This window comes from Siphateles boraxobius, unplaced genomic scaffold, assembly GCF_051911475.1.
Source record: "Siphateles boraxobius isolate OS27281-9 unplaced genomic scaffold, OSU_SipBor_1 42, whole genome shotgun sequence".
In the NCBI taxonomy this organism is placed as follows: Eukaryota; Metazoa; Chordata; class Actinopteri; order Cypriniformes; family Leuciscidae; genus Siphateles; species Siphateles boraxobius.
The window spans coordinates 1,520,001-1,542,500 of record NW_027509053.1 but is presented as its reverse complement, the minus strand read 5'-3'; the positions used below and the strand labels follow the sequence as shown (position 1 = coordinate 1,542,500).

Below are 22,500 nucleotides of genomic sequence, written 5' to 3'. Positions count from 1 at the left end.
CAGCAAAATGAATCGTATTGGCGCAGAAAAAAGAGTGTCCTCCAATGCATTGAGTTTCCTTCTTCGAAGATTCAGAATGGCCGTCAAAACGTCTGCTATGTCAAAATATATTTGCAAATTAGTGGGGATGCATTCTATTAGACTAATGATAAATGATTTCCATTACACGAGAGTAGGTGTTAAAACTTCATGCTGATTTGTACTCGGCTTTCGCCAAGATAATCACCAACTAAGACGTAGCTTTACAGTAACCTATGCTTCTCCATCCATTTACACTTCTTTCCATCTGGTGACGTGAATCTCCTTCTGTCTGGTGTTAATAGTGTATTGCACGTCAGCACACACAACGGCTGCAACCACAGTGTGGTCCCCCCATAACAACCCTCTGGATTGAGCGGAGTAGGGAACATCTCTTGGGTCTTCAAGTGGGCACCTTCCATCCTCAGTGTTTCGTCGACTAGCCCACGACACCTCAAGAGGGCTCGACAGTGACTCTGGTGTCCCAGAGTCACCCCCCTCCGTCCCCCACTCAACTCAGCCCAGCTTACTGACCTCTACTTCCCTCTTGCTGCTGAGACCTATCCACAATCTCACAATCTCTCCGCAACCCAACCATACGCGCCGACCCGTTTGACTAAGGCTGTCGAGCTCCACTGGTGGGTTAATATGCAGTTTCAGTGGCAACGGTTCCGTATGGCCTACCACCTACCACAAAACACAATATCTGCCCAACCACCCCTCATTCACGCAATATACACAGGAACGTAATGACTGTAAATACTATACAACCTATACAAATAAACCAACAGTTGCTGCTGAGACCTAACCATAATCTCACAATCTCTCCGCAACCCAACCATGTGCGCCAACCCGTTTGACTAAGGCTGTCGAGCCCCACTGGTGCGTTAATATGCAGTTTCAGTGGCAACGGTTCCGAATGGCATACCACCTAACGCAAAACACAATATCTGCCCAACCACCCGTCATTCGTGAAATATACGCAGGAACGTAATGACTGTAAATACTATACAACCTATACAAATAAACCAACAGACTCTTCAAGTTTTCAAGAAATCTACGAAACCGTAGCATGGCGGCCTGTACACAGCCAGCTAGAATCTTTCCGTCTCAACCACAGCTAGTTGCTGCTCCTTTCTGCTGCTTCAGATAAGTTCTTTACTGTGCGACGCAACTCTTGGCCACTGAATCCGACGTCTCTGAGGAACCGGGTTGTAGAGTGTGCCACAAAACCTCGACAACCCACTTCCATTGGATAAACCTGGACTCTTCATCCTCGCTGTTCTGCCTCAGTGGCCAGATGAGCATACCGCAGTTTCTTCCTCTCATATGCCTCATCTACTGCATCCTCCCATGGCACTGTTAACTCTATCAGTTGAACAATGCGTGCTGATCCAGACCACAAAACAATATCTGGTCGTAGGTAAGTGGTGGCAATCTCAGGTGGAAAAATAAGCCGTTGATCAAGATCAGCCAGCATCTTCCAGTCCCTAGCAGCTTCCAGTTGTCCTGGGCGAGAATTGGTGTTAGCACCTTTTCTTGGTGGTTGCTCGCCTGGGCGGAGGAATATTGTCTTCTGCGTGTAATGTTTTGCTAGAACAGGCGGCAACTTATTGGTCATACTACGGTTGCCTTCCAATGCTAAAGCCAGACATCGCAATACTTGGTCATGGCGCCAAGTAAACCGACCCTGGCTAAGAGCCACCTTACATCCTGTCAAAATGTGCCTTAATGTGGCAGGTGATGAACACAAAGGACAAGAGGGATATCTCCTACCCAGAGGTTTAGGTTCTGCGGTGATGGGAGAACATCATATGTTGACCTAATAAGGAAACTGATCCTACTCTCTTCCATTGACCAAAGGTCTTGCCAGCCCATTTTGCGTTGTTCCACACTCTCCCATCTCATCCACTCTCCCTGCTTGGCCTGGGAAATGGCCTTTATACATCTCATCCTCTCCTCCTGCTTTCGCACCTCGTTGACTACCAGCTTCCTCCTTTGAGCTGGGCCTGCCTTGTGCCATTTAGAAGGAGCTAAACTGAGCCCAAAACCCCCTCTTCCATGCTGTACCTGTCCCACGATATCCCCAATTGGAAGGTCAGCCTTTGCCTCTACTACAGATTTCTTTGCTGACCACTTTCTACCAGTTTTTACCACAGGGGCTGCCTCCCTTACACATTTGTCGCGTGACTCTGCTAAAGTCATTTCCAGTCTGACCTTGGCACACTTAAACTCCTCAGTTAAAGCAGAGACTGGCAGCTGCAATACTCCTTTACTATAAAGTCCCACTCTGCTGAGGCAGCGTGGAACTCCCAACCATTTCCTGATGTATGAACTTATTAACGCTTCCAGCTTATCCACTGTTGTCAAAGAAACCTCGTACACAGTCAGTGGCCACAGCAACCTTGGCAGTAGACTGAAGGGGGTGGATTGGTATCCACTGCTGCTTCAATGTATATGTAATGATTGATTATAATTAAGGTATTAATCAATATTTTTCCTTCTAAATATCAAATGAGTTGAATGACTTCTCTGGAGATTTTACTTTATTTATATAAGTTACCAGTGTGATTACTGAAATGTTCTTTTCATGTATTCTTTAATGTCTGTATTTGATATCTGAATGCAGTGCTTGCTTATTTAACCCAGCTTCCAGAAATGAAATAGGGACTTGTTTTGTGTTTGAGAAAGGTCTTCAATGTGTTAAAACATGTAGGGGTCATTGAAGCCAATAGTTTAAGGGGCCATTTCTTTGTTAAAGCCTTTCTTTCCAGTTAGACTAAAGTTTAGCTATCCTTGAGAGAAAGAACGCATTATCTTGATGTTTTGAGAGGACTCTCCTGTTTATAGTGAGAGCCCGGCCAAATCCAACCTTGGAAAAGCGGTGTGTCGGTGTGTGTGTTAGTCTTCTTGGTTACAGGTTAAGGAACCACTGGCATTATTGGAGATTGACTGAGTTGTTGTTCTGGACATGCTGGCGCCCAGCAACCCAAATCTGCGACCTGGAAGGTCATGACGTGCCTAACTTCAGCTGCATAATTGATGGAGATATGCTTCAGTCTATCTGTATATGTGTGGAAAATTACTGTGTTTATCTATTTCATAGCCAATGAGAATCATTCATCCTGTAAGCAATGACGTAGCTTAGACCTTGGAAATCGTATAACTGCTGTGATCTTTGTAACTGTAAGCGGGGCGGCCTACGAACTCCTGTGCGAGTATTGAAGCTGACTTCTGCTGATGAAACTGCAAACTATCTTCAGTAAATATTTTCTTTAATTTTTTAGAATTCTGACTCTGGGTCTTCATTCTTCATATCTGGTTCTGGGTCTTTAACTGTACACCCCTTACAAGAACAAACTGAAAGCACCAGAGTTTCAGTTTGCCTGGTAGAGCACAGCTGTTTATGCTCTTCAACCCTTCCACTGCTTGTCGTCTAACTTCTCCCACTCGAACTGTGTCCTTTAGATCCCCATCGTACCATCTCCCTAGACTCTTCACTGGCTTCTGAGAAACTGTTGGTATTGCCTCACCATTAATGAAGAATGTTTTATCTACTACCTTGCTTTAATTATTGAGATTCTCCTTGATTTAGAGGGCTTAAATTGCATTCGTGCCCATTCAATATTATCTGTTAACTTCCCCAATAACCGATTAGTGCAGGCTACCGTTGTAGTCATGGTTGTCATGTCATCCATGTATGATCTGATTGGTGGTAGTCGCATCCCAGAAGCCAATCACTCTCCTCCTACTACCCATTTTGATGCCCTAATGATTACTTCCATTGCCATGGTAAAAGCCAGTGGAGAAATGGTGCATCCTGCCATTATTCCAACCTCTAAGCATTGCCATGTAGTGCTGAATTCTGCAGTTGAGAAACTAAATTGAAAATCTCCAAAATAGGCTTTCACTAAATTTGTAATCGACATCGGTACCCTGAAAAAACCAAATGATGCCCAAAGAAGCTCATGCGGCACTGAACCATATGCATTAGCCAAATCCAGGAATGTCACGTGGAGATCCCTCCTCTCCATTTTAGCTGATTGAATTCGTTGCCAGATCACACTGATGTGTTCTAAGCATCCTGAGAATCCTGGAATGCCCGCTTTTTGAACTGAAGTGTCAATGAAGCCATTCTTTAATAGCTAGGTTGACAATCTCTGAGCAATAATGCTGAAGAAAATCTTGCCTTCGACGTTTAATAGTGAAATAGTGCGAAACTGACTGATGCTTGTAGCATCTTTTTCTTATAGTAATTAATAATAGTAATTAAAGGAAAATAATGCTAGGAAAAAGAAAAAAAACTCACTGCTACTTGTCTGGAAAGCCTCTTCACACGCTTCAATGCTGTTGACTTGCCGCGCTCTTATCGTTATTGTAAACTTGTGTCAAAGGCGCAGTTGTTTGTAGCAAATAGCAAGCCCGCGGCACTCTAGGTAACAGCCAGCGAGTGTACTGACACCTAGCGATTAGAAAATATACATGCACCATATTCTCTCTGAAGCGAACCGGGGTTGCTGCGGCCACAACGCAGAGTACTAACCACTATACGATCACGGCGAGCTACCGGTCTACCCGACGTGTCCCTGACTACAAAGGGGCCTTGTCATCTTTAGCTTGCAGACAAAACTGTTTCTTACCAACATAACTCTTTTCAATGGTAATCCTGTAACAGTGACTTTTTTTTCCTTTTATGAAGTTTAAGCTAGGCCTTCAGAAGGTTACAAACTAAAGCAGGCGCAAGCTGTCAACGTAGTCGGCAGGATTCGAACCTGCGCGGGGAGACCCTAATGGATTTCTAGTCCATCACCTTAACCACTCGGCCACGACTGCAAGCTAGCTGAAGGGAGCATGTCGTTTGGCTTGGTGCCTTGCAGCGTCGCTGCCCGAGGCCAGTGTAGATCAGTAAGAACTCAACAACAAAACGTACCACTCCACAAAAAGAGGCTCGTTCGCCCGAACAGGGACTTTAACCCTGGACCCTCAGATTAAAAGTCTGATGCTCTACCGACTGAGCTATCTGGGCTCTTACTCAAGAAGCGTGCGTGCTACGCGGGAACGCACAGCAAAATGAATCGTATTGGCGCAGAAAAAAGAGTGTCCTCCAATGCATTGCGTTTCATTCTTCGAAGATTCAGAACGGCCGTCAATACGTCTGCTATGTCAAAATTTATTTGCAAATTAGTGGGAATGCAGCCTATTAGGCTGATGATAACAGTCATTAAAGGAAAATAATGCCAGGAAAAAGAACAAAAACTCACTGCTACTTGTCTGGAAAGCCTCTTCACACGCTTCAATGCTGTTGACTTGCCTGCGCTCTTATCGTTATTGTAAACTTGTGTCAAAGGCGCAGTTGTTTGTAGCAAATAGCAAGCCCGCGGCACTCTAGGTAACAGCCAGCGAGTGTACTGACACCTAGAGATTAGAGAATATACACGCACCATATTCTCTCTGAAGCAAGATTCTTCCTTAATAAATAGGAGCGTTTCGTTTTCAGTCTTTTCTCTAAGGGTTCGAAAATGAGAGCTCATGCTTTCAAAGAATGTCCCAGTTTCAATTCCCTCGAACATCCAGAGCACATCAAGGGCACGCGCCGTGCACAAAAAGAGTAGTCCGAAGGACGGGGTGAGGAGAGGTGGTGACATGGAGCTCAATTTCAATGGCACCCAAAAAATCTTGCCATGACCCGGATTCGAACCGGGGTTGCTGCGGCCACAACGCAGAGTACTAACCTCTATACGATCACGACGAGCTACCGGTCTACCCGACGTGTCCCTGACTACAAAGGGGCCTCGTCTTCTTTAGCTTGAAGACAAAACTGTTTCTTACCAACATAAATCTTTTCAAGGGTAATCCTGTAACAGTGACTTTTTTTTCCTTTTATAAAGTTTAAGCTAGGCCTCCAGAAGGTTACAAACTAAAGCAGACGCATGCTGTCAACGTAGTCGGCAGGATTTAAACCTGCGCGGGGAGACCCCAATGGATTTCTAGTCCGTCGCCTTAACCACTCGGCCACGACTACAAGCTGGCTGAAAGGGGCATGTCGTTTGGGTTGGTGCCTTGCAGCGGCCCTGCCCGAGGCCAGTGTAGAGCAGCAAGAACTCAACAACAAAACGTACCGCTCCACAAAAAGAGGCTCGTTCGCCCGAACAGGGACTTGAACCCTGGACCCTCAGATTAAAAGTCTGATGCTCTACCGACTGAGCTATCCGGGCACTTGTTCGAGAAGCGTGCGTGCTGCGTGGGAACGCACAGCAAATTGAATCGTATTGGTGCAGAAAAAAGAGTGTCCTCCAATGCATTGCGTTTCCTTCTTCGAAGATTCAGAACGGCCGTTAAAACGTCTGCTATGTCAAAATATATTTGCAAATTAGTGGGAATGCAGCCTATTAGACTGATGATAATAGTCATTAAAGGAAAATAATGCTAGGAAAAAGAACAAAAACTCACTGCTACTTGTCTGGAAAGCCTCTTCACACTCTTCAATGCTGTTGACTTGCCGCGCTCTTATTGTTATTGTAAACCTGTGTCAAAGGCGCAGTTGTTTGTAGCAAATAGCAAGCCCGCGACACTCTAGGTAACAGCCAGCGAGTGTACTGACACCTAGCGATTAGAAAATATACACGCACCATATTCTCTCTGAAGCAAGATTCTTCCGAAATAAATAGGAGCGTTTCGTTTTAAGTCTTTTCTCTAAGGGTTCGAACCTGAGAGCTCATGCTTTCAAAGAAGGTCCCAGTTTCAATTCCCTCGAACATCCAGAGCACATCAAGGGCACGCGCCGTGCACAAAAAGAAAAGTCCGAAGGACGGGGTGAGGAGAGGTGGTGACATGGAGCTCAATTTCAATGGCACCCAGAAAACCTTTCCGTGACCCGGATTCGAAGCGGGGTTGCTGCGGCCACAACGCAGAGGACTAACCACTATACGATCAAGGCGAGCTACCGGTCTACCCGACATGTCCTTGACTACAAAGGCGTCGATGCCCGAGGCCAGTGTAGATCAGCAAGAACTCAGCAACAAAACGTACCGCTCCACAAAAAGAGGCTCCTTCGCCCGAACAGGGACTTGAACGCTGGACCCTCAGATTAAAAGTCTGATGCTCTACCTACTGAGCTACCCGGGCTCTTGCTCGAGAAGCGTGCGTGCTGCGTCGCAACGCACTGCAAAATGAATCGTATTGGCGCAGAAAAAAGAGTGTCCTCCAATGCATTGCGTTTCCTTCTTCGAAGATTCAGAACGGCCGTCAAAACGTCTGATATGTCAAAATATATTTGCAAATTTGTGGGAATGCAGCCTATTAGACTGATGATAATAGTCATTAAAGGAAAATAATTCTAGGAAAAAGAACAAAAACTCACTGCTACTTGTCTGGAAAGCCTCTTCACACGTTTCAATGCTGTTGACTGGCCGCGCTCTTATCGTTATTGTAAACTTGTGTCAAAGGCGCAGTTGTTTGTAGCAAATAGCAAGCCCCCGGCACGCTAGGTAACAGCCAGCGAGTGTACTGACACCTAGCGATTAGAAAATATACACGCACCATATTCTCTCTGAAGCGAACCGGGGTTGCTGCGGCCACAACGCAGAGTACTAACCACTATACGATCACGGCGAGCTACCGGTCTACCCGACGTGTTCCTGACTACAAAGGGGCCTTGTCATCTTTAGCTTGAAGACAAAACTGTTTCATACCAACATAACTCTTTTCAAGGGTAATCCTGTAACAGCGACTTTTTTTCCTTTTATAAAGTTTAAGCTAGGCCTCCAGAAGGTTACAAACTAAAGCAGACGCACGCTGTCAACGTAGTGGGCAGGATTCGAACCTGCGCGGGGAGACCCCAATGGATTTCTAGTCCATCGCCTTAACCACTCTGCCACGACTACAAGCTGGCCGAAAGGGCCTGTCGTTTGGCTTCGTCCCTTGCAGCGTCGCTGCCCGAGGCCAGTGTAGATCAGCAAGAACTCAACAACAAAACGTACCGATCCACAAAAAGAGGCTCGTTCGCCCGAACAGGGACTTGAACGCTGGACCCTCAGATTAAAAGTCTGATGCTCTACCGACTGAGCTACCCGGGCTCTTGCTCGAGAAGCGTGCGTGCTGCGTGGGAACGCACAGCAAAATGAATCTTATTGGCGCAGAAAAAAGAGTGTCCGCCAATGCATTGCGTTTCCTTCTTCGAAGATTCAGAACGGCCGTCAAAACGTCTGCTATGTCAAAATATATTTGCAAATTAGTGGGAATGCAGCCTATTAGACTGATGATAATAGTCATTAAAGGAAAATAATGCTAGGAAAAAGAACAAAAACTCACTGCTACTTGTCTGGAAAGCCTCTTCACACGCTTCAATGCTGTTGACTTGCCGCGCTCTTATCGTTATTGTAAACTTGTGTCAAAGGCGCAGTTGTTTGTAGCAAATAGCAAGCCCGCGGCACGCTAGGTAACAGCCAGCGAGTGTACTGACACCTAGAGATTAGAAAATATACACGCACCATATTCTCTCTGAAGCAAGATTCTTCCGAAATAAATAGGAGCGTTTCGTTTTCAGTCTTTTCTCTAAGGGTTCGAACCTGAGAGCTCATGCTTTCAAAGAAGGTCCCAGTTTCAATTCCCTCGAACATCCAGAGCACAACAAGGGTACGCGCCGAGCAAAAAAAGAGTAGTCCGAAGGACGGGGTGAGGAGAGGTGGTGACATGGAGCTCAATTTCAATGGCACCCAGAAAACCTTTCCGTGACCCGGATTCGAACCGGGGTTGCTGCGGCCACAACACAGAGTACTAACCACTATACGATCACGGCGAGCTACCGGTCTACCCGCCATGTCCTTGACTACAAAGGCGTCGCTGCCCGAGGCCAGTGTAGATCAGCAAGAACTCAGCAACAAAACGTACCGCTCCACAAAAAGAGGCTCCTTCGACCGAACAGGGACTTGAACGCTGGACCCTCAGATTAAAAGTCTGATGATCTACCTACTGAGCTACCCGGGCTCTTGCTCGAGAAGCGTGCGTGCTGCGTCGCAACGCACTGCAAAATGAATCGTATTGGCGCAGAAAAAAAAAAAAAGAGTTTCCTCCAATGCATTGCGTTTCCTTCTTCGAAGATTCAGAACGGCCGTCAAAACGTCTGCTATGTCAAAATATATTTGCAAATTAGTGGGAATGCAGCCTATTAGACTGATGATAATAGTCATTAAAGGAAAATAATGCTAGGAAAAAGAACAAAAACTCACTGCTACTTGTCTGGAAAGCCTCTTCACACGTTTCAATGCTGTTGACTGGCCGCGCTCTTATCGTTATTGTAAACTTGTGTCAAAGGCGCAGTTGTTTGTAGCAAATAGCAAGCCTGCGGCACGCTAGGTAACAGCCAGCGAGTGTACTGACACCTAGCGATTAGAAAATATACACGCACCATATTCTCTCTGAAGCAAGATTCTTCCGAAATAAATGGGAGCGTTTCGTTTTCAGTCTTTTCTCTAAGGGTTCAAACCTAAGAGCTCATGCTTTCAAAGAAGGTCCCAGTTTCAATTCACTCGAACATCCAGAGCACATCAAGGGCACGCGCCGTGCACAAAACGAGTAGTCCGAAGGACGGGGTGAGGAGAGGTGGTGACATGGAGCTCAATTTCAATGGCACCCAGAAAATCTTGCCATGACCCGGATTCGAACCGGGGTTGCTGCGGCCACAACGCAGAGTACTAACCTCTATACGATCACGACGAGCTACCGGTCTATCCGACGTGTCCCTGACTACAAAGGGGCCTCGTCTTCTTTAGCTTGAAGACAAAACTGTTTCTTACCAACATAACTCTTTTCAAGGGTAATCCTGTAACAGTGACTTTTTTTTCCTTTTATAAAGTTTAAGCTAGGCCTCCAGAAGGTTACAAACTAAAGCAGACGCATGCTGTCAACGTAGTCGGCAGGATTCAAACCTGCGCGGGGAGACCCCAATGGATTTCTAGTCCGTCGCCTTAACCACTCGGCCACGACTACAAGCTGGCTGAAAGGGGCATGTCGTTTGGGTTGGTGCCTTGCAGCGGCGCTGCCCGAGGCCAGTGTAGAGCAGTGTAAGGAACTCAGCTTTTTGGAAATATTAATAATCAATAATATCTTGTTATTATTAATTATAAATATTTGGGTCAGTTAATTGGATTAACTTGATGTGGCTGAATTAATATTACAATCAATTAATCAGTTCTTCCAACGAACTATTTTGATTATTAATTTATTCTAATAAAGGGTATCTTCCATGGCCACCGAAGAATAATTATTTCTTCGCCTGTACAGTACTTTAAGCCAGTAGCAAAAACCGTGATCGTAAAGTGACTTGTATTGCAAACAAAACAAAACCAAATACATATTATGTACAAGTTTTATTAACTAAATATAGATATTTATATGAATATAACTAAACTAAACAACATACACACATGAATACATAAATAGGTTAGTGATAGGATGAAATTGGAAACCGGAAGAGGGTCTATGAGAAGAACCATCAGAATTTCATTTTCACATTTCATTGAATTGAATACTTGCATTTTTAATGGGAACAATTCTTGAAGTTGTTGAAAATTGGAGTCGTTGATGGTTCCGGCAGTGTCAAGTGGAAGTTGGTTGAGCGTTCTCTTTGTTGGTTGGAGTCTTTGTTCCAAAACTCCTGAGATTGTCCTTGGTTCTTTGTGAGAGAGTCTTCTCTCTTTTCCATGAGGCCGGATCTGGTTGGAATCGAGGCCTGCTGGGCCCTGGGGCCCCCGTGGAGGGGGAGGGGGCTCCCCAGTCTCACCAGAACAGTGTTGCGGCTGGATGAAAAAACTAAGAGAGGGAGGTCACATGTGGACTGTCTCTAATAAGGCCTGGAGAAGATCCTCCCCTAAGGGTTGAACTCGACCAATCAGAAAGGGGACATGTCTGAGAGGGAAAGTGGCTCTTAGTTGATTTATGGTCTTTGTCCCCAGCATGCTTAGACTGTTCATTCAAGCTCAAATAGACATAACAAATTCACATTGCATTCTAAGAGAAGGTGATGTACATCAAAGTGTGTGTCATTAAATGAGGATTAATTTGCTAGGAAGCATGATACAGGTGAGGTTATATTGACCGTTGGGTGGTTGTTCAACCACATACACCCCAATCAAACATACCATGTTGTTATACCTAATAGTACACGAGACAGTAAATCATCACAGTTTCTGTGAGGCATGTTCCTTCATAGATCAGAGTAACACCGCAAAGTTTATTTAATTAAAGATGGTCTCTCTCTCTTAAGCATGTGGCGCATGTGGCCACATTCCTTTGAGGTCGTAAAGTCTGTTATCAGTCTTAAAGTGTTCTGTAACCGGACACCCGGCTGACAAAGTAACTTCATTTGTGAGGTTAGTTTTGGGGGAGAGTTTCATAGACCTTTATATTCATTAAATATAGTGAATATGAATAATTAGTGTGTGTCTGATTGGTCCAGACCCTACATCCCCCCCTTTCGACCGTTGTTGTCCCCCTCAAGGACAACCATGATCGAAGTTGAAAGTGCCGACAGATCAGACACACCTTTGTCATAGAAGGCTGGAAGGCCATGGTGGCCTCTGGTTGCTGGCGTCTTCTGGAGTGGTGGTCGTTCCACGGCGGTTGATGTGGACAGTAGCCCAGTACAGGTCTCTGCAGCAGGTGTTGGGGCAGAAGGTGCCTTGACTGGGTATCACCTGTCATTCTGGAGTTAGGGTGAAATTGTGGTTCTTGAAGAAGGATTAGGTTTCCAGCTTTGATTCAGGTTTGGCCTCAGCAGGGCAGCGTGTGTCTTGGATCAGAGACTGCAGACCAGCTGAGTTTGAGTAAAGTCATTCTGGAAGACAGTAAACAGCTGTTTCATGGAGTTCACTGTCTGGTTCAGCCGAACGCTGTGGGTGTTGAGAATTACCACAGTCCCTTCGATGTCTTGCCGATGGACGGCAGGGAGGCACTCTGTGTTGTGAGTTGCCCTTTTAGCTGTGGGATTTCAGTTTGAATTTCAGCCACACGTTGTCTCACGGTGGCTAGGTTCAGTGCGTTGACACTGGACATGCCAATGTTAACAGAGTTCCGACGGCAGTGGCGGTTGTGTCCATCTGGCTCTGCTTGTGTGACATTTTTTTTTTTCAAGTTGGTTGAGCATGTGTTCGACATTGGCCTCAGCGTGGGCGAGGGAGTGGAGTCGAACATACACTCTCTGGGTGTGGGTCCTGCAGTTGGTGATAAGGAGTCCCGGTTGTTCCTTCGGGACGCTGCCTGATACCGGACCTGGTGAGATGACCGACTGCGGCTGTCCTCTGGTTGGCTGGAGGCACAGGAAGACTAACCACAGCAGCATCCTGGAACAGACAAAGGGGAGAGGGAGAGAGAAAGGGGGGAAAGATCTCAGCGACTGTCGTCCTTTGTTGGCTAGGACAGTCTTTCCGCTTCGAGGACGCCGGTATGCCAATTGCTTCGGTGTTCTGGTGCTGCGGTGTGCAGCACATGCTGCGTCATGGGCATACACTGGCATGAACCCCCCTTTTGCACTGTGGCACCACAAGCTTTGGCGCAGCGATGTCATCAGGTGCATAACACAGAGTGTTGTCCTGTGCACGCAGCGTGTGCTTGTTGATTTCAGTTGTCTGGGGCACCGGTTGTCAGTGGGTGCAGACGGCGTTCGTGGGTGGTTGGAGGGGTTAGAGGTGGTTTCTCATAGTGTCCATTGGTTTGTCATAGTCTTTGGTAAGCTGGAAGGTTGGGGTCAGGTTAAGCAGAGGCTCTGTGACATTTTGGCACACTTGTGGTGAGAGACTAATTCACCCTTAAAGTTCAGAACCACTGTTTAATGGGTTCGCTAGATATGTAGCATAAAGTTAGGTGTTTCATGTGTATCTAGCTAGTGATGTGTCTCTTGTATCTTTATCATCTTAGCTGTGGATGTTAGGAGGCTAAGACTTGTGTGGTTCCTAGAGTATTTCCTGGAAAGGGCATAGCCGAGATGAAATAAATGACTTAAGATGGTTCTTATGACTAAATTATTTCTCTGGACTTAAATGGTGGTTCACTGCGGCTTGACGAAGTGAAGGATAGGAGGAAAAGGGACAGCTTTCCTATTCAAATTATCCTTATTATCAATCCTCAGGACTATAGTTATGCCCTAGTAATTGTTGAAATTACTTGTGTCGCAGGGTCACAAAAATGAGTGCACTTGTTGAAAATAAACACAATCACAAATAAAGGTGTCTCTGTTTCCTTTCTGGGCCCAATGGGAAATAGAACCACATTGAACAAGAGAGGAAATGGAATTAAATCATATAGATGACCGAATAGACAAGGGAATAGCTGACTGCTATTATTATCAAAGTGGAAATAAAAGAATAAAATAAAAAAATAAAGTAAGTAATCAAAACAGCGGTAATGATCTGAAATTGAGAATAATCAATAGCACTAGTGACTAACCTTTAGATTTGCCTGGACCAACACTCCCTAGTGGGTCACAGCTGTTGCGTGTTTAAGACCACACCGTGTGTGTCCCTCCAAAGGTTTAGTCAATATGCTGATGAAAATTCTCATAACTATAATAATTCTTCTCTAGCTACACAGCTTACATGTAATTAAACTTGGGTTTAATTGCCAGGGCATCTGCGAATTTAGCCTACAGCGCTCAGCAAGGACTATGCCTAAACTAGTGAAGGTGAAATTCAGCTGAGAAGAATTGAAAGTAAGGAAAGAGAAAAATTAGAAACCCTAAATGGGGTTAAAGAAAGTATTTTAGAATACTTTGCGCTGTATACATAAAAGCTGTAATTAAGGCTTCAAGTAAATGATGCTAACCGCTAACTGTAGAAGTTATTATGTAGCTTAGCCTAAGCTGGATGGATGCTAGGTTAGCTTAGCTTAGCCTAAGCTGGATGGACGCTAGGTTAAGTTAGCTTAGCCACCTAGGCTGGTTTGATTACAAAATGACGTCACGAGTTAGCACTTCCTGTGACAAGTCGTTGTCATGGGAACCAGTGCATGTCAGAACAATTCAACAGGACCTGAAGAATGTCTACACATTTTACTGAGTTATGCATGTTTAAACGGGTTAAAAGGGGGCGCCTATACTTTAAGTCTTTCAAGAACTTGATGTTACATTCAGTAAAATGCTAATGTGTTTTGGCATTTGCTAATTTTACTCATGGAACTCTTCTCTTTACTTTACACAACTTATTCTATTCGTTTACAAAGTAAGGAAATAGATTTGCTGTAAGTCAAAGCTTGTCTAAGCCTATATAGTTACGTCCCTCTCATGCATAAATGCTGACTTTTCAGCGAGTGAACAGTTTTGATCGCTAGGTAGCTCTCTGCTTGTGGATGCAGCTAAAAATTTAGGTGAATTACATCAATCTAACAATAATTTGTAAGGCCTTTACATTGTAGAAAGGGGAGCATCACCCAGGTCTACGTATATATAACACTGTCCTGAGCTTTCTTTTTCAGAAACAGGTTTAGCAATACTGCAATTTGGATTTCTTTAACCAAAGCAGGATAGATATCGGTACAGTTTACAAGCTGCTGAGATGAGATTCCTTTGTCAAACAGACTTACGCTTTAATGCTGAACTTACTGATACCAGTTGGAAATCTAAGACTCTTTCACTTACAGTAGAGATGTCAATTCCCGCTATCGTTTTATCTGCATTTAGACAAGCCAGCAACCAGTGATCAAAATGCGTATCGCATGTTGTGTTCCAGTTGGACCGCAATGGTCAAATGCACGCCTGTAGGTTAACAGTAGTTTAAAACTCAGGTGGTTTTCCTACACTATGGCGTCAAGGTATGCCCTATTTGGAGCTAGTGTTTCCTGTAACCCTTCATTGTCATGGAAACTAATGTAGCAGTGCCAATTCAACCAGCATGTAGCAAATGTTTGTTTCAAAAGAGTTGTGCATAGTCTGTTCGCAGGTGAGGCTTACACGTCCATTCAAGATTTTCTTTATATCAGTAAAATTCTACTTTTACTAATGCAGAGTCTTGCTGTTCTTTGAGCACACATTTTCATCTACTTTAAAAGTTTTATGTCCTATGTTGACCAGGGACTTTTTAGCAGAGTCTTGCATTGTTTTCATGCTGTGTGCCTTCTGGCTTTGCAGTTCAGAATCAATGGGGTCTTAGGAACCTTTTCTGGGGAGGCCTTCTGTGTTAGAGGCCTTCTGCATCAGGTCACGCATCGTTGAGTGGGCATTGCGTGGGGGCAGGTGAAAATATGGTGACTAACTGGTTTTGGAGGAAAAGTTTCTTGAAGCTGGTGTCCTCCTCCGTCACAGGTTCGTTGTAAGTTCCACAGACAACTCGTTCGGAGTTGGTGGTGGTAGCACAGGGCCTTCTAGGTCTGTCCTGCTTGGTGTTTGGGCAGGGCCCAGCTGGGCTGGATGTGTCCAGATCAGATGGAGTCTGTCTCGGTGTGCCATACCGGTTGGAGACTGCAGGTGAAAATCAATGTCTCGTAGATTGGCAGGGATGTTCCTGACCTTTCACTTGAGATTGTTGAGTGTCACTTCATGTGCCATTTCAGGGTTTGTCTGATTTACCTTTTCCTCCTGCAGCTGCAGGGGCTCTCAGGGCACTGTCTGGTGAAGTGTTAAGCCGAGGGCTTTGGCTCCTCCCCCCTTTGTGCAGGGCTGGGGAAGCTTACGCTGCTAATGTGAAGGTCAGCAGGGTCCATCTTTCTTGTGTGGTCCATTTGCAGTGGGTTGGACTGTTGCAGCTCTCTTTGGACCACATGGAGTGCGTCAATAATGTTACAGCATCGCTAAGTCAGTGTTCGGACTTCCGCTGCACATTGATGGCTTTAGCTCTCTTTGAGTTCAACCATTTCTTTAAGTTCTTTGAGTGAAACAGTTCTTTACCCGTCGGTTTGCAGGTGCTCAGAGCTGTCGTCCTCCTGAAAACTGATGATCTCTTTCAGTTGCTCTGCTCTGTCAGGGTCCTTGCATCTGTCCTGTGCCTTCTCCCGTTGAGCAGGGTTCGTTCTCTGTGGAGTCCTGTGGCTGGCAGCGTTAGTTCATTTACCTCCTGTTTGAGGCCTGCGGGAGCATGGCCAAGGAGAAGATAATGCTGGTCAGCTCTTGGTGGCTCAGGCTGGGTGTCAGACGTCTGCTTTCATTGTTGCCTAACTGTTCCTTCCTCTGCCGTGGCAGGTCGTTGCCTGCTTCAGGCTGAAGGATGTCCATGACACTGCTCTGCCGGGTCTTCAGGTGGTCCTGGTGGCAGGGCTGGGTGTCTGAGGCCTACTGGAACACTTGTGGGAACACGAGAGAGAAATGGCAAAGGCAAATGCAAGTTTCTACAGAGGTGGTGAGCTATCTGTGTGGGAGAATGGCTATGTGGAGCAGCTAAAATTTAGTGTTGGTGAGCACACACAACAAAAAAAAAAAAGTTTTGAGTATCTTAGTTGACGTGCTTTAAGCAGCATCGACTGATGACTGGGCTCTTACATGTCATAACCTATTACTCAAAAATGCTGATGGTTCTTCTCACATGTTGTGCTACGAGAGTAACAGAGCAAAACCAAAATAAAACAATGGGATGAAACCAGAAAAGAAGAGGAAGAAAGGAGTGTTTTACCTATTTAGGTTTAGCTAGGAGACATAGGTAAACAGGAGTCACTTATGGGTTATGCTGCTGTTAGACTAAGCTACCAGGGACACATCAGACATCTCAAGGTCCAAAAGAAGAAGAAGAAACAATGGGAAGTGTTTCCAGTTCTGTCTGGGGCCTACTGTGCGTTTGTGTTTAGCCGTACTTCATGTACTTAGCTTGGTGCTAAGGAGTGAGGATGGGTAAAACACAGACAGGAAGTAGGATATTAATGACCTGTGTAACTCGCTATGGAAACAACAGTCGCTAGATATTGTAATCCTATAGAGAGAGAGAAGATGAGGATAGTGACTAGTGATCTAAAATAAGGTAAAGGTAAAGTTAGAACGTCCTTATAGCTCTAAGAAAACTAAAAGGAAAGGGAAGCGTATCAAGTAATTTAATTAAATTTCAAATTTAGTTAAGCCCTTCTTTTTTTCTTTAGCTGAATATAAGAATTCAGGCTGAAACAAACGTAAATAACTAAATTGAAATAAAATAAAAAAAAATAAAAAAAATGTATGTAAACATTGTGTGTTCTCATAGCTCTGGTAACTAGAGGGGAACTTGACTAAGCAAATTGATTTAATTAAATTCCCAATTTAATTAAATTCAATTTAACTGAATAGGACTATTCAGGCTCAACAGGTGTAAATACACAAAATAAAATAGGGGTAGATTTAAGTAAAAATAAAAGAAACACAAATAAAAACCCAAAGCATCTGGGTTTCAATCTGAAAGTGAAACCAAGAGGAAGGGGTCGAGAGAGAGAAAGAGAGAGAGAAGAGGGTGGTTTAACCCTCTTATGAGACGTGCTTCGTGAAGCTCTGACACCAGGGTGAATCATTCGTCTCAAATCATTCGGAGTGTATCACTGCTAAGGTCACGTGATTTTATTAAACTGGGCTTCGTTACGCGTCATAGCTGTTTCGAAATTGTTTTAAATTTCAACGGTTCGTGAACCATTGTGTATCTGGTCTCTATGTGATCTCGTATCACTTTATAGATTCGTACACATTTAATGACGCATTTGATAAAGGGTCTGATTGACTTTCAAGTCAAGCTTTCATAAAACGAGCCCTACGGTTTACTAAGATATTATGCCTTGAAAGACACCTCATATTAAACGATATTAGGCAGCTCGTGGATTGCCATTACCTGATTACACCTTTTGATAAAACCTTTGCGATTGGTTTGTAAAAGGTGTTCCGTTGATTTGAGTTTCCGCTACACTTCCACTGTTTTGACCAGCAGGGGTCGCCAGCGAGGGCGCTTCAAACATAGAGTCATTTGTGACTCAGTTGACTCCTTTGATTCAAAGCCTCGAAGAGCTTTGACTCTCATTACTCGTGTTCAAATCACTCAGTTCAAATCACGCAAAATCTATAGTCTTTGGTTTAAGGTTACACTTTACGCTCTAACGTGTCTAAGTTTTTAGGCGGTGCTAAAACTATCACTCGAGGTAGAGGGTTTTACTTGTAAGTCATGCGTGTAACTTAGGACTGAGGGAGCTATTGGCTACAACCGTCGCTTGTTTACACGAGGGTCTGTGAGATTGGTGCTGTTGTCAGAAAAACTAGATAGGAACGCCTGCTCGCGTTCCGGACGCAATGCCAACCAACAACACAGATCGTTCGGAGCAGCGATCGAGCTGTGCTGACAGTTTGCACTGAGTCTCTCGCTTAGACACGACGTTGCGTGTGAGTGACTCTTTTTAACAAATCAAAACAGCACCGTTCTTTCACAGACAATGGCAAATTACTAGTTAGCTAAGCTAGAATTTATACCACTAATTCGACGCGATTGTTTCATATGAGCGCTTCAGCGGTTTAATATGAATACAATGACGTAACGCATAATAAGGCCTTAATCGGTGATTGAGGAACATCGCTCAGATCACATTCAAAAATGCTGAAAATGGAGATTTCTTCGTCCATATCAGGTTAATTAGTTCTGGTACCATTTATGCGCGCGGCTAATCTGAGATTTCTTCGTCAGAGAAGGCTTATGCTCGATTTATATCTGAAATTAGGCTTTCTTCGCTAATATCAGGAGTTTCTTATCGTACGATTTAAATATGCATTATAGCATTTGTGAACTTTCTGCCATTCGTAGGAAGGCATATTCAAGCTATAGTTTTGCTGATTTACTCAGAAACTTGTACGTGCATGTATGAGATGTTAATAAAACTTATGGGACAACATATGATTGATTACTGTCTGCTTGCATACAATGTTTAATACGAAGCCTTAAAATTCTCCACCATTATGTAAGGAACTCAGCTTTTTGGAAATATTAATAATCAATAATATCTTGTTATTATTAATTATAAATATTTGGGTCAGTTAATTGGATTAACTTGATGTGGCTGAATTAATATTACAATCAATTAATCAGTTCTTCCAACGAACTATTTTGATTATTAATTTATTCTAATAAAGGGTATCTTCCATGGCCACCGAAGAATAATTATTTCTTCGCCTGTACAGTACTTTAAGCCAGTAGCAAAAACCGTGATCATAAAGTGACTTGTATTGCAAACAAAACAGAACCAAATACATATTATGTACAAGTTTTATTAACTAAATATAGATATTTATATGAATATAACTAAACTAAACAACATACACACATGAATACATAAATAGGTTAGTGATAGGATGAAATTGGAAACCGGAAGAGGGTCTATGAGAAGAACCATCAGAATTTCATTTTCACATTTCATTGAATTGAATACTTGCATTTTTAATGGGAACAATTCTTGAAGTTGTTGAAAATTGGAGTCGTTGATGGTTTCGGCAGTGTCAAGTGGAAGTTGGTTGAGCGTTCTCTTTGTTGGTTGGAGTCTTTGTTCCAAAACTCCTGAGATTGTCCTTGGTTCTTTGTGAGAGAGTCTTCTCTCTTTTCCATGAGGCCGGATCTGGTTGGAATCGAGGCCTGCTGGGCCCTGGGGCCCCCGTGGAGGGGGAGGGGGCTCCCCAGTCTCACCAGAACAGTGTTGCGGCTGGATGAAAAAACTAAGAGAGGGAGGTCACATGTGGACAGTCTCTAATAAGGCCTGGAGAAGATCCTCCCCTAAGGGTTGAACTCGACCAATCAGAAAGGGGACATGTCTGAGAGGGAAAGTGGCTCTTAGTTGATTTATGGTCTTTGTCCCCAGCATGCTTAGACTGTTCATTCAAGCTCAAATAGACATAACAAATTCACATTGCATTCTAAGAGAAGGTGATGTACATCAAAGTGTGTGTCATTAAATGAGGATTAATTTGCTAGGAAGCATGATACAGGTGAGGTTATATTGACCGTTGGGTGGTTGTTCAACCACATACACCCCAATCAAACATACCATGTTGTTATACCTAATAGTACACGAGACAGTAAATCATCACAGTTTCTGTGAGGCATGTTCCTTCATAGATCAGAGTAACACCGCAAAGTTTATTTAATTAAAGATGGTCTCTCTCTCTTAAGCATGTGGCGCATGTGGCCGCATTCCTTTGAGGTCGTAAAGTCTGTTATCAGTCTTAAAGTGTTCTGTAACCGGACACCCGGCTGACAAAGTAACTTCATTTGTGAGGCTAGTTTTGGGGGAGAGTTTCATAGACCTTTATATTCATTAAATATAGTGAATATGAATAATTAGTGTGTGTCTGATTGGTCCAGACCCTACAGCAGCAAGAACTCAACAACAGAATGTACCGCTCCACAAAAAGAGGCTTGTTCGCCCGAACAGGGACTTGAACCCTGGACCCTCAGATTAAAAGTCTGATGCTCTACCGACTGAGCTATCCGGGCTCTTGTTCGAGAAGCGTGCGTGCTGCGTGGGAACGCACAGCAAATTGAATCGTATTGGTGCAGAAAAAAGAGTGTCCTCCAATGCATTGCGTTTCCTTCTTCGAAGATTCAGAACGGCCGTTAAAACGTCTGCTATGTCAAAATATATTTTCAAATTAGTGGGAATGCAGCCTATTAGACTGATGATAATAGTCATTAAAGGAAAATAATGCTAGGAAAAAGAACAAAAACTCACTGCTACTTGTCTGGAAAGCCTCTTCACACTCTTCAATGCTGTTGACTTGCCGCGCTCTTATTGTTATTGTAAACCTGTGTCAAAGGCGCAGTTGTTTGTAGCAAATAGCAAGCCCGCGGCACTCTAGGTAACAGCCAGCGAGTGTACTGACACCTAGCGATTAGAAAATATACACGCACCATATTCTCTCTGAAGCAAGATTCTTCCGAAATAAATAGGAGCGTTTCGTTTTAAGTCTTTTCTCTAAGGGTTCGAACCAGAGAGCTCATGCTTTCAAAGAAGGTCCCAGTTTCAATTCCCTCGAACATCCAGAGCACATCAAGGGTACGCGCCGTGCACAAAAAGAGTAGTCCGAAGGACGGGGTGAGGAGAGGTGGTGACATGGAGCTCAATTTCAATGGCACCCAGAAAACCTTTCCGTGACCCGGATTCGAACCGGGGTAGCTGCGGCCACAACGCAGAGGACTAACCACTATACGACCATGGCGCGCTACCGGTCTACCCGACGTGTCCTTGACTACAAAGGCGTCGATGCCCGAGGCCAGTGTAGATCAGCAAGAACTCAGCAACAAAACGTACCGCTCCACAAAAAGAGGCTCCTTCGCCCGAACAGGGACTTGAACGCTGGACCCTCAGATTAAAAGTCTGATGCTCTACCTACTGAACTACCCGGGCTCTTGCTCGAGAAGCGTGCGTGCTGCGTCGCAACGCACTGCAAAATGAATCGTATTGGCGCAGAAAAAAGAGTGTCCTCCAATGCATTGCGTTTCCTTCTTCGAAGATTCAGAACGGCCGTCAAAACGTCTGCTATGTCAAAATATATTTGCAAATTTGTGGGAATGCAGCCTATTAGACTGATGATAATAGTCATTAAAGGAAAATAATGTTAGGAAAAAGAACAAAAACTCACTGCTACTTGTCTGGAAAGCCTCTTCACACGTTTCAATGCTGTTGACTGGCCGCGCTCTTATCGTTATTGTAAACTTGTGTCAAAGGCGCAGTTGTTTGTAGCAAATAGCAAGCCCGCGGCACGCTAGGTAACAGCCAGCGAGTGTACTGACACCTAGCGATTAGAAAATATACACGCACCATATTCTCTCTGAAGCAAGATTCTTCCGAAATAAATGGGAGCGTTTCGTTTTCAGTCTTTTCTCTAAGGGTTCAAACCTGAGAGCTCATGCTTTCAAAGAAGGTCCCAGTTTCAATTCACTCGAACATCCAGAGCACATCAAGGGCACGCGCCGTGCACAAAGCGAGTAGTCTGAAGGACGGGGTGAGGAGAGGTGGCGACATGGAGCTCAATTTCATTAGCACTCAGAAAACCTTGCCGTGACCCGGATTCGAACCGGGGTTGCTGCGGCCACAACGCAGAGTACTAACTACTATACGATCACGGTGAGCTACCGGTCTACCGGACGTGTCCCTGACTACAAAGGGGCCTTTTCATCTTTAGCTTGCAGACAAAATGATTTCTTACCAACATAACTCTTTTCAAGGGTAATCCTGTAACAGTGACTTTTTTTCCTTTTATAAAGTTTAAGCTAGGCCTCCAGAAGGTTACAAACTCAACGTAGTCTGCAGGATTCGAACCTGCGCGGGGAAACCCCAATGGATTTCTAGTCCATCACCTTAACCACTCGGCCACGACTACAAGCTGGCTGAAACGGGCATGTCGTTTGCGTTGGTGCCTTGCAGCGTCGCTGCCCGAGGCCAGTATAGATCAGCAAGAACTCAACAACAAAACGTACCGCTACACAAAAAGAGGCTCATTCGCCCGAACAGGGACTTGAACCCTAGACCCTCATATTAAAAGTCTGATGCTCTACCGACTGAGCTATCTGGGCTCTTACT

General features: G+C 44.4%; 8 non-coding genes across 8 annotated transcripts; all 8 read right to left on the bottom strand.

The window, feature by feature from the left end:
* Positions 1 to 4,769: 4,769 nt before the first annotated feature.
* trnas-aga (transfer RNA serine (anticodon AGA)) lies at positions 4,770 to 4,851 on the bottom strand. Its single transcript has one exon. It is a non-coding gene; the product is annotated as a tRNA-Ser (tRNA).
* Positions 4,852 to 4,971: 120 nt separating this feature from the next.
* trnak-uuu (transfer RNA lysine (anticodon UUU)) lies at positions 4,972 to 5,044 on the bottom strand. Its single transcript has one exon. It is a non-coding gene; the product is annotated as a tRNA-Lys (tRNA).
* A 914-nt stretch (positions 5,045 to 5,958) lies between these two features.
* On the bottom strand, positions 5,959 to 6,040 carry trnas-aga (transfer RNA serine (anticodon AGA)). Its single transcript has one exon. It is a non-coding gene; the product is annotated as a tRNA-Ser (tRNA).
* A 120-nt stretch (positions 6,041 to 6,160) lies between these two features.
* Positions 6,161 to 6,233, bottom strand: trnak-uuu (transfer RNA lysine (anticodon UUU)). The gene has a single exon. It is a non-coding gene; the product is annotated as a tRNA-Lys (tRNA).
* Positions 6,234 to 7,819: 1,586 nt separating this feature from the next.
* On the bottom strand, positions 7,820 to 7,901 carry trnas-aga (transfer RNA serine (anticodon AGA)). The gene has a single exon. It is a non-coding gene; the product is annotated as a tRNA-Ser (tRNA).
* A 2,022-nt stretch (positions 7,902 to 9,923) lies between these two features.
* Positions 9,924 to 10,005, bottom strand: trnas-aga (transfer RNA serine (anticodon AGA)). The gene has a single exon. It is a non-coding gene; the product is annotated as a tRNA-Ser (tRNA).
* Positions 10,006 to 20,341: 10,336 nt separating this feature from the next.
* trnak-uuu (transfer RNA lysine (anticodon UUU)) lies at positions 20,342 to 20,414 on the bottom strand. The gene has a single exon. It is a non-coding gene; the product is annotated as a tRNA-Lys (tRNA).
* Positions 20,415 to 22,218: 1,804 nt separating this feature from the next.
* Positions 22,219 to 22,300, bottom strand: trnas-aga (transfer RNA serine (anticodon AGA)). The gene has a single exon. It is a non-coding gene; the product is annotated as a tRNA-Ser (tRNA).
* Between the last annotated feature and the right edge of the window lie 200 nt (positions 22,301 to 22,500).